This window comes from Lynx rufus, unplaced genomic scaffold (genome assembly GCF_022079265.1).
Source record: "Lynx rufus isolate CCGP_SWC_20201006 ecotype Redwood Valley unplaced genomic scaffold, mLynRuf1.p SCAF_13, whole genome shotgun sequence".
In the NCBI taxonomy this organism is placed as follows: Eukaryota; Metazoa; Chordata; class Mammalia; order Carnivora; family Felidae; genus Lynx; species Lynx rufus.
In genome coordinates, this window is record NW_025814827.1 from 63,000,585 (window position 1) to 63,017,311 (window position 16,727).

Here is a 16,727-nt window from a genome sequence, read left to right on the forward strand (position 1 = left end):
AAGTCTAAACAGCATGCTGAGCCGCGGGGAAAGCATGCTTTTTGTGAAGGCCTTTCAATCACAATGGGTCATTTCATATCCATTTCCTTTTGCTTCAATTATAGACTTATAAAGGAGCTTTGGACACTGTTCTCAGCAACCCTTTGTTTCAATTCCTTAAAGACAATAAAAGGGAGGAACTCATGCCTACGTTGATGTCCAGCAGTGGTAATGATGGGGAAGGCATGAAACACCCCAGCAGCATATCCCTCTTGTAAACGTTGCTGCATGGCTAATGGTTTATGTCCCTCCAATATAGGTATTGGCTTTAAGTGATCAGGAGGAATAGGGACAGGAGGAAGTGGGGGGAGGCAGGTGTTAAGCTTTCTTTCTTAATTTGTTCCTTCTCTGGAGATACATTAATGGTTATAATGCCAGATGGAGTAAACTCCAGGTCACTAAAATGAAATGGGAACCTTCTCTCCCTTTTCATGTTTTCTTGTTAAAATTTTCTCCACTTCTTTCCACAGATTTAAATAAACTGTACCATGGTCAGGAAACCAGGGGCAGGCATCTCACATTGTTCATAACAATTTACTTAATTGATCTTTTTTAACAGAGCCACCTTTAAAAGCTGCTGTAAAGTTTTAAAATATAATAGCAGTTCCTTTGTCATGTTTTGGCCCATGGTAGAGAAAGAGAAAAGAAATACTCTCACTGAAAACTAGACATGTTGGCAGCTATCCCCAGTGGGTACTGCTGTCCCTTACTGGGATGAGGTCTGTCTGAAGTGAGGACAATTTTGCTTTCTTCTCCTGAACACTTCACTTTCTTCTCCTGAACATGTTGATTCTGCTGCCTGAAAATCTTCCTCCCAAGGCTATCACTGTCACATCAGGGTCACCAATTGTGAGTATGGCTTTTGGCTTTGTCAAGCAAGGCCGAGATGGCAGAAAGGATTACTCAGGACTCCGCAAGTCAAGAGAGGTGAGAGGGAGGCTAAGGGAAGTCTCCCTGAACTGCTCCCAAGCTCCCGTATTAATTGAGCATACATTTAAGGAAACATTGTTCAATACTCAGGGAGCTATGTGCCAGTAAGAACATATAGAAAATGTGCAGAAAAACAAGACAGGGTAAGCATATTCCATGTGATAACGTGGTCGGCAGGACCAAACCCCCAGATATACATTAACGAGATAAGGAAGTGAGTGCCAGGTAAATATACATTAACTAGATAAATGAAGCGTGCCCCGCTGTTTTCAGCCAGGCCAGAAAGCAGTATTCTGCTTTGCAATGTGTTCTCTATAATCTCCTAACCCAGGACATAGCTATTTGATTTCCCACACAAGTCATTTTTGTTTGTTAAAAAAAAAAAATGTCAAACATACTCCTTCAAATTCACTCCCTATCTTCCTGCTATTCTGGTTATTCTCTTAACAGCCTAAATGATCCCCAAATTCTGGTTCAGTTTTCTCATCTGACACTTCTCAGTTTACTTTGCCTCTATTTCTATCCGTACACTGAATGGGCTATCATTAAGGTCAGCAATTACCTCTATTAATTGAAATTTAAAGATTTTTTTATGTAACTTTGTATCATCATTCCACACATTTGATAATTTGTCCGGATTGAAACACTCTCCATCCATAATTCCCCAAGCTTTCCTTACAAGTATAGCCACTTTCCCTCAGGCTTCTTTTAGAATTTACAGATCTACCTTTTATCCTGGAGCTTCTAAAAATGTAGGCCCTGCTACATTTATGTGGATACTGTTGTCTTCAAGGGGGTAATGCCTCTGCCTTTGGCAATAACTGCTGTCAGTATTTAGGACCCCCAAATACTTAGTACCTCCTCTGTCACAGATCTTACATCTGAATCACTGGTATGGCATCTTCAACATCCCCAAATCATCTAAAAACACTATATCCAAAGCTGAAAATTTGATCTTCTCTGTACAATTACTTTCTCTTCCTCATCATAATGAGCAGGACCATTTACATCTAGTTCACAAGTAATAAACCTGAGCATCATCTCTACCTTCACCACTCTGACCTTCCCCAAATCAATCTACCTCTGTGGCATGTCTTACCTCCTAGACAACACTCAAGTAACTCCTGTCTTCTATTTTAACTGGCAAAACATCTGGCTGTGATGCTTTAAGACAGACAAAATTGCCTGCTACCTAAATTTTCATTTGGCAAGCTACATATCACCCTAGCTTCAGTTTCCTCATCTATAAAAATAAAACTAATAATTTTATTATTAGTCATGTGATTCCAGTTTTCTCTCCAAGTTCATTTCCAGACTGGTCAGTTACTCTTGCTTCTTCCTGACTTAGGACCTTCCCTGGTCTCACAATCTGAGGTAGGATCCCTGCTTATATGCTTTGTCAGTTCTGTGTATTTCCCCTTCAAAGCATTGTCAGGGTTTGGAATCACATGCATATCTTATTTTGTTTATGCTTATTTGTATCACTCATCCACCAAGTTTCATGAGGGAAAGACTATGCTTTACAACTCACCATCATAACTCCAAGGTCTAACACAGTGTATGGCTTATAGTAGGAATTCAGCTAATATTTTTATAATGGATTTATGCACTAGTAGATGGATGAATGGACTTTAAACATGTTGTAACTTTATTTCTTTTTCAGAGGAAACCACCAGATACACAATTCTACAGAAAACTCTATATAAAAGGCTGTTTTGATATTCTTTTGCTTGTCCTCTAGTTTAAATAACTAGCAAGATAAACAGAACAGAAACCTCTTAGATATTTATTTAAGGGGGGAATAATTCATTGCTCATTTGTGATAGCAAAATGCCAGTAGAGCAAATAGAGTCAGTATAAGGATTTTGGCAATAAAATTAAAATACCTGAAAATAGTAGATTTATTTTCTATGTAGTTGTGCAAATAGTAGAACAATCATTTTTTAAGCACTATCTGCTGAGTGCATATTATGTTCCAGATTATAACTCAGGGCTAAAATAGTGGGAAAAAATATTAGATGAAAGTCTTGTTACTAGTTTTTCTATGTGAGAACCCTGATTTAATCACCTACTACACGCCCTGGAAAACTTCTTTAATCTCTATTTGGTTCTCTCTCTCTAATGATGAACAGAAGGTAATACCACCTATCTTCCAGGATCATTTTGAGAATTAAATAAATATAAGGAATTTAGGATTATAATCTGTGTAAAGGACAGTGCTCAGCATAAAGGAAGTTTTATAGAAGACATATATTATCATAAACCATATTTTGTAGCCTTAGAGCATAGCTTGCAATTGAATGAGAGAAAAACAATAGACACCAAAGATATATTGTGTTATTGATATTGCATGGAAGTACTAGGTTTTATGGAATCCCAGAAGTAGGATGTCTGACCTGAATTTGCAGGTGCAAAGGAAGCTCGATTCATAGTGTCGCATCAAATAGCATCTGACGGATGAGCCCAAGTTAGTTCATGATAAATGGGAACAGCCCTCCAGATGGTAGCATACAAAGAGTGGGAGTGTGCAGTTGGCTTGACTTGGTGTGGTGAAAGCCTGGGGTCCATGCTGTCAAACTAGATGGAGCCAAAAATTTACACCAAAAAGGAAAAATACCTCACACTCAGCTACCTGTGACTTATAATGCAACAACACTTGAGCTTTCCCTTAACTATCCATTTATTCACAAGCACATTTTGTCTCAAAGAAAATGATTCTAGATTAGTAAACAATCACTTAAACAATTCAAATGTTTAAAAATATAAAATCAAATTCCTTTTGATAGGGATCGTGATACCATTTTCCCCCTTTCCTTTCCACTACCTTCCTCTTTTCTTCCCCCTTGCTTTCATTCTTTCTCAATTTCTTAATTTCCTTCTTTCTTCTTCTTTTTTTAAATTTTTTTTTCAACGTTTATTTATTTTTGGGACAGAGAGAGACAGAGCATGAACGGGGGAGGGGCAGAGAGAGAGGGAGACACAGAATCGGAAATAGGCTCCAGGCTCTGAGCCATCAGCCCAGAGCCCGACGCGGGGCTCGAACTCACGGACCGCGAGATCGTGACCTGGCTGAAGTCGGACGCTTAACCGACTGCGCCACCCAGGCGCCCCGACTTCTTCTTTTTTTAATAATGTCTGTTTTCCTTTGCTTATATATTTTTTTCTTCTTTAGTCTTGTAGCAATTCTAAGAATTCAAGATTGTTAAACTCAATCTAGTCTTGTGGTTGGAACAAAATTTTATTTCTCATTAACACAAATACATACACACAATGTTTGCTAAGAAACAGAAATGAATAATAATAAAAATGATTTGAAGTATGTGGAAAGGACAGGAAAGAGTAGAGATCATTCCAGTTCTCTACCATTGGTTTTAATACCAATTCAGAGTGTTAACATTAGGCATCTGCAATTTAAGAGAATTCACTCAGGAATGGTGACAGAACTTTAGTCAAAATAAGGTGTTATTGTATATGCTTGTTAAACAGAGATTTCTATGTGCAGATTATCTTGAAAATATAAATTCTGATTGCCTGAATGTTACATGTGCAACTCCATCAGAACAAGGAATTGGCGAGAATGCTTTGTTGCTTTTTTCTATCAGAGTATCCACTTTGTTTTGATAGAGTTTATTTTTAATTGTTAATTATGTTTGTTTTGGACCCTTGAGTCTATTAAAGAGCAATGTGTATGTACCTCAATTTTATGAAGTCCATAGCCACCTAAATCAAAATCTAAATGTCCAACTTGATATTCTAAGCCACATTTATATCTGAAATTATTAATCTCACTAACTGACTACATAGAAATCAGTAAGTGAAAGTGAAAAAGTGGCAGTGAAATGGCCTGCTGAAATGAATAATCTATTTGGCATATATGCAAAAGTCTCCTGTGCAAACTACATATTGCATGTTCATTATTTTTTTGATTAAATGTTTCAGTTTCCTCTTAAATATGAATTCCTTGTATCATGATTTGAAGTAAATCATCAAGATCTGTCAACTTTTTCCCTTTGTAATACTGGGTTTGGAGTGAATTCAATAGCCCTTAGTCCTGAGTGTTGCCTTAGAGTCATTTTATTCCTAGTGAGTGGAACTATGTGCTGACAAACTTGTCCTTACACTTTGCCAGTATTGAAACTGTTACAAAGGGATTATGCGATTTATCCAGGGCCAGAGTGCTAGTCATTGACTAGTTGGCTGAAAATTATGTTGCAGATGCCTGGTTCTTAACCCAATTGGCTGTGTAACATCCCTAGAGAACATTGGTGCTAAAAGATTCAGGCTGTTTCAATTTACTCTTTTAATTAAAACATAGCACTGGAGAAGAAACAAATAAAAAAGATGAAAGCAGAGCTTAAAATATCCTCTAGCTCACCCTCAGTATTCTTTGTTATAATTCTGCAGTAAGGCTCCACCAGCATATCTCTGAACAACTGCCACTTTTTCTTTTTCATTATGCAACATGCCACATTTACAGGCTCAAAATGATACTTTACATTCCATTTCCTCAACATAGCATCATTAGAGGAAGCACATAATTCCACATACTGACACCTAGAAAATGCAATGCATTGTGTTACATCATTATACTCCCTCGTTTAGTTAGAAACTGTAGATGAAAGAATCCATCATCAACTCTTACCGAGCACAAAGTGCTCAGAACCTATCAAATAGAGGCGGGGATTAATAGTAGAATGATAGAACTTGTTTTCAAGAGAATGGTGTTGGGGCGCCTAGGTGGCTCAGTCAGTTAAGCATCCAGCTCTTGGTTTTGGCTCAGGTTATGACCCATGGTTAGTGGGTTCGAGCCCCGTGTCAGGCTCCGTGCTGCTGCTGCTGGTGTGGAAACTGCTTGGGATTCTCTGTCTCCTCTCTCTGCCCCTCCCGTCTCTCCCAAAAGAAATAAACTTAAAAAAAGGGAGAATGATGTTAACATACATGGGTAAAGAGGGAAGGACTAAAAGCGCAATGTGGTCTAAATGATTTATATGTATAAGAACAGATCTCCCTTCCTCCCCAAGAAAAGCTCATCCCAGATTTAAAGGCATTAAATGAAAAATAAAATTGGGGAGAATTATTTTAGTTTTCATTATGTATTCATTCATTCAAGACAAACTGCTTCTGTGCTAAGCTTTAAAGAATTAGACAGACATGGCTCTTCCCCAGAAGTAGCTTATATTCTATGAGATGAGGCAGATGACATTTATTTCCCTATATAGAAGTCAGATACTAATAAGTCATAAGTGTCAGTAAGGAAAATCCCGGACATTAAGAATTTGCTATTCAGAGAGCTTGAGTATGTGACTTGTGAAATTTGGACACACTGGATTTTTTCCAGATATTTTATAACAATAATGAAAATAAACATATATTTACAAGGAGAAAATAATTGAAGTAATTAATTCTGGATGAAAATCTAATTAAAATATAAAGGCAACAAGACAGGTTATTGCTCTGGCAAACTTACTTATTGTGTCTGCTTAAATGTCTATCATTAATACAGGTTTAGATATGATCAGTACCTATAATTAATGGTAATTAGAATTATACAGCAATGTGCTAAGGTTTCACCATCTTCCTTGGCTTTTGTAGAAATATTCCAAATACTTCTACATATTATTTATCTGTGTTAATACAACTAATACAGGTGTGTTCTTATTTGAGAGAGATGTGCATATATTGAGGGCAATAAAACCTTAACAGGGTATGACAGTAACATAGATTCTGTAGCCAGAAACACCATATGTGAATATCAGCTTTGCCATTTAACTGAGTTACACAATATTGGACAAGATACTTAAACTATTTAGTGTCGGTTAACTCATCCATTAAATATAGGAAAATAATATTGTCTTATATGTTTTTGTAAGGATTCACTTACTTGATACATATATGAATGTACTAAAACAGTGCCAGCTTCATATTGAATATTCATTACAAAATGAATGGTAAGGGTTATAATAATACTGATGATGCTAGAATATTGGAGACCGTCAAATTTAAACTTACGGAGTAAGATCAATACATGGAATTGTGGACTATGATTTTTGCATTGTCCTGCATTATATCAGTTAATGTCAAATTAGGAGAAAGAAACCGTACAGTAATTTCGACAGGGGAATTTAATATAAATAATTTTAATTATAACAGATTAGGGGCCCCCCGGTGGCTCAGTGAGTTAAGCCTAGGACTCTTGATTTCAGCTCAGGTCGTGATCTGACGGTCTGTCCCTTGGAACCCCGCTCCAGGCTCTGTGCTGGCAGCACGGAGCCTCTTTGGATTCTCTCTCTCGCTCTCTCTCTCTCTCTCTCTCTCAAAATAAATAAATAAACAATAAAAAATAATAGAAGATTAGAGTAAGAAGAGATTGGCTAGTAAGAAGTAGAGAACTCTAAATATAGAAACAGCAGTCACTAGCTCTAGGGCTGAGACCCAGTGCCTGTAGGAGACTCCTGCCCCCCAGGCTGACATGCGGGCCTTGTTAGAGAAGTCACAGCTGTGGCTCATCGAATGGTAGAGAAGTATCTCACCCTTCTCTTACCCCTAATTCTAACCTTAACCCTGTAGTAGAACCTGCCAAAACTCTGCCCTCTTGGGTGACAGGGAAAGCTGTCCTTTTGTGGGTGCTGTCGGCTGCCACGCACTGGAGGAGGAGGGCACTGGGGAAGCCTAGTGTGATTCAGGGGTCTGAGGGACTCTGCCATAAAACCTCACGGTGGTGTGGGAAGGCAGTGAGGAAGGCGCCTGCAGCCGAGTGCGCACAGGTGCGCACTGTAAGAGCCCCGAGGAGAAGAATCTGCAAGCAAGGGCTGGCGGAGCCGTAGAGACACTGCTAGGAGGCGGAGGGGGCTGCGTGCTCTGGGGAGTGCGCACAGGTGTGCACTGCAGGAGCCCGGAGTAGAAGAATCTGCAAGCGAGCGCCGGCGGAGCTGGAGAGACTCCGCTAGGAAGCGGAGGGGGCTGGGCGCTTGGGCAAGCTGCTGCCTGCTCTGTGTTGCCCTGCTGCAGCCCCAGGGATGGGCCCTGAAGGTGTGCCAACGCTTGCAAAAGTCGACTGCTGTGAGTGAGCAGAAGCGAACTGGGAAGAAAAACTTCCTGGAACGCCTCTTCAGTCCCTTCAACTGACAAAACTTCTTGCCAGCTGGAACAGGAAAAAAAAAAAAATTGCAGAAAGGCAAGTATCATTTTGACAGAGCAATCTAACAGGGTCATTTCGGAGCGGGAGGGCAATTTATCACTAACTGGCACGATACTACAAACAAAAATAATTGAATATGAAAACTTCGTATTTCTGTTCTTTGTGCTAATTTATTAAACATACTTCATTCCAGTGTGGATCCTAGAAATCCTTATGAATTGAAAATCCACAGATACTATTTGCATTTATAGTAGTGATAACAAAATCTCTAAACTGATAACCAACCCTTGAGAAAATAGTGTGCTCTTGAGGGGAACCTCCACGGTATTGACTACAGGGAGGTCATCTGTTAGAAAGCTATTCGTATTCACATATTTTAAAAGTTTTATTGAAAATTTTAAATGTATTTTCTGGAAATGTATTTTAATCCATAGAAGGATACAAAATATGATTAATTTCATATTAACTCCCTGACTTCATTACCTTCCATTGTTCCCACTTCTCAGTCCACTCCAGCCACATGGAAAGCTTTGGGTTTCTCAAATATCTCAGGTTTCCCCATTGTTTCTGTTCTATAAAGAGGTAAAAGTCAAAGGGAAGAAGGACATAACATGGACATAAAGAGAAACTGAGAAAACAAATCTTGAGGGGAATTGTCAGTTTTTTCTTGCACTAGTCAGTATAGCGTCAAACAGAGGTATCCTCATTCTAATTAACTAGTATTAGCTCATATATGGTTTCTATGTTACTGTCAGAGTTAATGAAGTCTAACACAATTGTAGCACCTGGTGTGAGTTTTTTAAATATTTGAACCCGTCCTGATCTAATATCTATGTTTCCAAAGAACTGCATCAGCTTTTCACCTGTAACATAACCTGTATTCCAGGCCTACCAAACGTAAGATTTCAGTAAAAAATACCCTGGTTTTAAAATGCTCTTTTCCCCCCCTCTTCTCCTTAGAATTTGTTTCCTATTTTATTCATTAGCTGTTTCCTAGTACTTTCAAGTATGAGCTTATTCCCCACCTTTGTGTGTTCCTGTTCACATAGCTAACAGGCTACAGAAAGTCATTGTCTGAAATGAAAATAGTAAGTTTACAAATCAATATTCACTTCTAAACCTCATGTTCATGGAGAGAAAGAAGTGGTATCCTATTTAATCTCTCTTTTAGGCACATTGTAGAGTGCTTGGCCCATAAAGTGCAGCAAATGTTGGTTAGAAAAAAAATAATGGGTGAAAGATAGAAGCATGTTACAGAAATTTTTCATTAGGAAGATCAAAGAGAATTTTTGCTGAGTTAGTATCTAAACTGAATCATGGACGTGGAGGATGAGTCAAGTAAAAGAAACAGCATCCCAAATTGCCAAAGACAAAGAAAATTTGAAGCGATATTAGAAAATATCAAGAATATGAGTCTAACTGTCTATTCTGGAATACTAATGCTAAGGAAAAGTTAGAAATTAAAAAAAAAAAAATAGCCCGTAATTAAACCCAGAAACATCACAAAAATATTCAGAGAAACAAAAATTTAAGGCCCAATCTGAGATAAATTTAGTTTTCTAGAAATTGTATGTAGAAGGTAAAGTACTTTAGGGGCACCTGGTGGCTCAGTCAGTTGATCTACTTTGGCTCAGATCATGATCTCACGGTTTGTGGGTTTGAGCCCCGCATCAGGCTCTGTGCTGACAGCTCAGAGCCTGGAGCCTGCTTGGGATTCTGTGCCTCTCTCCATCTCTTCCTCCCCACCCATGCTCTGTCACTCTCAAAAATAAATAAAAAACATTAAAAAACTTAAAAATAACTTTAAAAGTGTTTTAAGGAAATAGTAATAAATGTTAGAGCCATCTCTTATTTCACTAGACTGCTAAAATATAGCAATGTTTTACTACATCGCCAATGTTTTAGAATGAATATTATATCCATGTCTATGTTAAATGGTTTAAAAGAAGTAGTAATGGGGGCAGCTCAGTTGGTTAAGTGTCCAGCTTCAGCTCATGTCACGATTTCACGGTTGGTGAATTCGAGCCCCCCGCCTCGGGCTCTGTGCTCACAACTCAGAGCCTGGAGCCTGCTTCAGATTCTGTCTGTCTCTCCCTCTCTGTCCCTCTCCTGCTTACTCTCTGTCTCCCTCTCCAAAATAAACACTAAAAAATTTTTTTAAAGAAGCAATAATATTATTGCGTTTTAATTTTCATTCAACCTCCAAACACCATGATACAAAATATAGTTATTTGTATATTTGTATATTTATATATGGTTATTTGAGATATGGGAAACTCACTTTTCAAGTTAAAATACATTTTTTTAATTTATAAATTATACTCATATTTTCTTTAATTATATAGCATAAAAAGACCTTAATAGAAAGTATAATATTTTCTACATAACTTTACCATATTCAAAGATAACATAACTAACTTTTGGTGAATGTTTCTCTCATCTAACAACCATCATCTTCATAAAGACAAGGATCGTGTCTTATTTATCTTGGCATTTCAATGCTTGCCCCAGTGACTTGCAAACTGGATGCACTCATACAGTGAAAAATAATAGTATTTATTGAGAATTTATTTTCTATGCAGTATACGTTGAATTACCATTCATAATTTTAGAAACAGCGGATGTGACAAGTATTGGCATCTTTCTTTTACAGAAAACTGAGTGAACAGTTAAAAAAAGAAAACTCTTCTCAAGTCGGATCACTGGTAAGTAGCTAACCCAAAATTTGAATCTAGGCAGGCTAGTTCTCAAATATGATTCTGTAATTACCACAGGACACTCTTTCTAGAAGTGGAAAACAGGAAGACGATTAAAAGCGTGGTTATTTTTATTTTAAAATTTAGGGCCAGCTGTTACACATCTTACATAGGTTTTATATTTTTATAATGGTGATAAAGTCAGTATATGCCAGTCTTTCTTTATTTCAAAGTGTTTCAACATTTGTTTTGCAGTAATTAAATTTGAGTTTATATTTGATGTAATCTACCTGTATGTAGGACCTGTTGAGAAACAATTCTCCCTGGGTCTCATGTTTTTGTATGTCTTGGGGGCAAAGCATGGGCTGTCTTTCTTCCAGACTTTTTTCATAGGATATTTTCATAGCAAACAGGCTTGAAAGATATACTGTCACCTTTAGAACAAAGGGACAGTATACTAATTCCCCATTAGATGAGATTTGAACTCTCTAGACTCAGAGTTTTTCTCCCATAATATAATCCACCCTACGTATGTAGTTATCATCTGGCTCTCTTTGTGTCTCTCTGTAAAAAAATGGGACTTCAGGAACTTATATAAATCAGATAATCTGGCTACTGCTATTGATTGGCAATAAACTGTCTGTCTTTGACTTAGGAATCTCATGTCATCCACCAGCATACATGAAAACATGGCAAGCAAATTAATTAGCTTGTACATAGCACAAAATCTTACACCTTTTAAATTTCCTTTAAAAATCACATATATATTGTGTGATTTTTTTATTACATATTATTAAATGACTTATTTTTTTTTTTTAGGAAAGAAATTTACTGATGTAGCTAATATTTTAAAGACCCAGGATTTGAATGATTAGAAGAGTCTGTGAAAACTCATCAAAATTTTGTATTTAATTTTCATATAGTTCAAATGCTTGAATCAATTTATTCCTGATCATCTTTAATATGTATTGGACTGGTAATGAATATTTTTAAAACATTAGACCAGCTTTTCACAACAGGGGCCAATCTGTCTCCCAGGGAACATTTGGCAACAACTGAAGACATCTTTGGTACACATTGCCTGAGATGTATGCATTCATTGCTTGTCTCAACTGGGAGTGGTGTTGGCATTTTGTGGACAGAGACCAGGGATGCTATTAAATATTTTCCATTGTACAGGACAACCTCCCATAATGAATTATTTAGTCTCAGGTGTCAATTATGGCAATGTTGAGAACCCAGATATACATAGATATGCATTCACATCTGAGTTGGAGAGATCTAATTTAATTCTCTCAACGGTAAGAATTAATCTGCATATAAAATTAAAAAAATATAAATCTCTATCTCTACATTTATCTATCCTATGTCTATAATACAGTATTTCATGAAAATCAAACCATAACACAAACAAGAGCAAGTAATCAACAGAAAACCAGTTTCTGTCATTTCAAAAATTTTAGATGTAACCTATTAGAAATATTAGAGGAATATGGTCAAGACTTTTTTTTTTAATTTATTGGTTATGAGGTATAACCAATAATGTATATACAAAGAAGAAACGTTTATCATGTATGTGGATGGGGATGGGTGGGTATAAATTTTAAAAAAATATATATCCTGTATTTGATTACCTGACTCTATCCTGTTACTATAGAAACAGCAGTCATATATATCTCTTCGTTATTACAGCAATCTGTCAAGGAAATCCTGACATTCTGGAATTTGTGTACATTACTTTTAAAAATTGTAATACTGTGTTTGAATATAACCTGCTTTATAGAACGATCCTTAAACATCCATGACTTCACAAGTTATAGCTATAAAATTGTAAGTATGACCATATATGTATGCAAATATATGTGTGTATATATACGTATACATGCATATATGCACAACTATTATATATAATTAGCTAACATAAACTGAAAATCTGTGTCATAGTGTCAAATAAAATTTGTCAAAATTGATCTAATTGGTATAGTATTATCTGGTTCACAAGTGTGGGCTAACAGTGTCTTCATTCGTGTCATCCAGTGTTAGGAGGATTCATCTACATATAATAAGAACTTTTAATTTTCAGGGGAAAATTAAGGTTTCAGAGACACCAAAAATAAATATGATACAGAAAGGGGAGCGGGAGCACAGGGGCTGCAGCAGGAGGAGGAGTTGGGAGGCCAGAGGTAGCAGGGCCTGGCAGCCTGGGTTGCAAGCCAGCAGCACGGCCTTGGCTTATGTGACTGGCACTGGCACAGCCTCTGTCTGGAGACGATTCAAGCTGACCAAGGAGGAACCTCTTCCCAAAAAGGTTTGAGTAAAACAGACTTCATAGTTAATGTAGGAAATGAGTTAATTTTAAGATGAAAACAATATGAACTATTTGTCCAAGCTTTGGAGGGCAAGTACACAGATTTTTTTTTTTACATGTTTATTTATTTTGAGCGCCTCCAAGTAGGGGAGGGGTGGAGAGAGAGAGCAAGACAGAATCCCAAGCAGGCTGTATGCTGTTAGCATGGAGCCTGACATGCGGCTCAGTCTCATGACCTGAGCTGAAGTCAAGAGTTGGCTGCTTAACCCACTGAGCCACCCAGGCACTCCAGATTTTAATTATAATGATGGACCTGGCTTAAGGGAGTCTGATGAAAAACTAAAGCTGTAAGAGCCTGCACTCATGGAAGACATCCTTGTAAAGTGACTAGCAACCAAGGAGCAAAAGACACAAGAGTGAACTACCCAAATGCAGTACCTCAGGCAAATCCAACAGCCTAGCAGTGCCCAACTGAGATCCACAAGATCTGAGACCCAGTGATCAACTTGTTCTTCCTAAAAATGAACAGACTTAAGGCAAACTGGAGCAAGTCCCAAATGAACTGAGTGCCTAGAAATTTATGCCTGCTAGGTAAACAAATCATACTCCCCAGCCAAGACTTGAATGACCATCCCACTAGGAAAAAGCTATAGTAGGACAGCCAAGTACTTTCACAGCAAGACTTGGGCTATTCGAGACAAAGCCACAATCTTACACTTTCAGCTTATCATGACTAATGTAAAACTTATCAGATGAACCTTGTGTTTTAGCTTTTTTCTCTTTACCCTCCCCTTGCTTCAGAGTCCTGATGGTATGGGACTATTCCAAAGAAGTAGCCACCTCCCCAAAATTCCCCTTCTAGAGCATGTAGACACTTGAGAAATATTTCTGTTGGAAGCAAATAGAAAAACCGAAGTCTCAAGTCTATGTGGCACACTGTGTCTTCAGATAGTTTGGAGGAATGAAAACCTAGAGATTTAAAATCGTGATTTGAACACGTAAAAGTCCAGTAAACTGTAAAAAGGGAACATGCATTGCTCTGAACCATGAGCATAGTGACTTAGAGACACTGTGTATCAGTTTTGCCAATAAGAATGTGGACTTTGTGACTCTTGAACTTCTGGGTCTACACTCGAATGAGCCAAACAGGCAAAGTGTGAATGGCAAAGTGTTGAATGCTTAACCAAGTGTTTCAAGAGCTTCGAAGTCAGCTGTCACAGGGACGTGTCGCACAACTTGAAGCAGAGTTGGCTTTACGGAAGAAAACAGCGAGGAACTTAAAAGCAGTCAGGATGCACTGAATGACTTCATCATTCAACTTGAGGAAGAAGTAGAGGGCATGCTGAGCACCAGGCTAGTTTTTCAGCAGCAACTGACAGGGACACGCCAGCAGCTGGCTTAGTACCAATAGCAACAATCTCAGGTTCCAGCCCAAGTACCAGCAAGACTACACTTCTGAGCCTGAAGGACAGGCAGAGGCCACAGGGAAAGACTGCAGTCAGCTGGCCAACGGTCCAAGTAATGGCAGTTCCTCCTGGCAGAGCACATCTAGGTTCTGGATTTCGCAGGGGGAGGGACACAGCAGAAGACAGCTTTTTTCCTCCGGGGAGTGGTAATAAATCCTCCAAGAGCTCAGAGGAGAGAACCTGCAGAGGAGGTAGTAGTTATGGAAACCAACTCAGTGTGGGGGTACGTAAGTGTAGACTTTCCCGCGGGCAGTGAAAATTCTCTCACACACCACTCAAACGACACAGACTGCAATCATGACCCTCAAGAGGAGAAAAAAGTGCATGGGAAAGGTAACTGAACTACAGGTTCCTGCCACATTCAGAGTGGCTCAGGCTCAAGTGTAAATGTACAGGGCTCAGTTTTGGAATATTTTTTCCAGCAAACTTTATATAATGTCATTTAATTTGAGACAGGATACTGTCCAGAAAATTAACGCGTACTTTTGTCACAATTTACCTTTTTGTGAGTGTGTTTCTTTTTCTTTTTTTTCCTTTCTTTAATACCTCTGCAACTTTGAAAATTGTGACAATTAATTACCTTGAATGTTGTTGAAAGGACATTTTTATGTAGGGTCAAGTTATTTGTATATGAGTTAATGTGCAGTTGTGAATGGAAAGCTTTCCCTAAAGTGTAACACAATGATGTCTGTAGAAATCTGTGTTTATCCTAGAATCTGTGTTGTGTAAGGGCCTTCTCGGTCATGCTGTTGTACTTATGTTAGGGTAGATGTGGGTTTTTGACTGCTAACTTTGCCCAGTACAGTAGTTTTATCACTAAAAGTTGGACTTGCTGATGAAGTCCTATAGTAGTTAAAAATTTTAACTTTTTTGAGAGAGAGGTGGGGAGGGAAGGAGAGGGAGAGAATCTTAAGCAGGCTTCATGCCCAGTTCAGAGCCTAATGCTGGACTCAATCTCATAACCAACTGTGAAATCATGGCCTGAGCTGAAATCAAGAGTCAGATGCTTCAGCGACTGAGCCACCCAGGTGGCCCTCCAGTATATCTTACCTATACTGACCAAACCTAAATAAATATTTTTCTTGTAAAAAAAAAAAAAAGAAAGAAAAAGAAAAAATTAAAAAAAAATCAATATCCAATATAGGCAACACCTAATTCAACTACTTGGTTGGATAGTAACTGAATTTGATGGATGAGTGTGATAATACACCCTATTTGTGAATAGTCTTTGGAAATAGAATTGATACTTACGAGATTCCAAAGAAGAAAAATAACTACTTAACATTGTTCACGATTCAAGGACACCATTCACACTTATTCAAGACCAAAAAATCATCTTCAATCAAAGTGTTAGTGTTCCTTTTGCTCAAAATCTATTAATTATTAAATACATTTTAATAGAACTTTAAAAGACATATTAATTGACTATGATTGCAACTTTAAAATAGATATAGATTTACTTACATTTTTATTAGTTGCTATTTTACCATGTAGCCAGAAATATTTTCTACTCTGAATATGTGTTTGTGTGTGTGGGGAGGGGGCGGGTGGGGGTGGGCAGATTTAGTTATAAAAAATGTAGTCCAGGTGCACCTGACTACCTCAGTCAGTACAGCATGCAACTCTTGATCTCAGGATCATAAGTTCAAGTCCCACTTTGGGCATGGAGCCTACTTAAAATGTCAAAATAAATGTAGTCCAAAACTCAACTGAAATAATGAGGGAAAGTTGAGAGAATTATAAATTAAAATAGTATTAAAATGCATTAAATCTACTGAATAGACAACTTACTATCTAATTTTTATGGTTAAAGAAAAAGATTTCTTTCTTTTTTAAATGGAGATGTAGGGTCGCCTGGGTGGCTCAGTCGGTTAAGCATCCAACTTCAGCTCAGGTCATGATCTTACACTCTGTGGGTTCAAGCCTGGTGCCGGGCTCTGTGCTGACAGCTCAGAGCCTGCAGCCTGCTTTGGATTTTGTGTCTCCTTCTCTCTGCCCCTCCCCTGCTTATGCTCTGTCTCTCTCTGTCTCAAAAATAAATACAAATATTTTTAAAAATGTAAAAAAAATAAAATAAATGGAGATGTAATTGATCTAAAACATTATATTAGTTTCAGGTATACAACATAAGGTTTTAATATTGGAAATAC

At 37.8% G+C, this 16,727-nt stretch overlaps 1 pseudogene; it reads left to right on the forward strand.

Moving 5' to 3' along the window:
* The first annotated feature begins 12,922 nt into the window (after positions 1-12,922).
* On the forward strand, positions 12,923-13,973 carry LOC124508324 (pre-mRNA-splicing regulator WTAP-like; annotated as a pseudogene).
* The last annotated feature ends 2,754 nt before the right edge of the window (positions 13,974-16,727 follow it).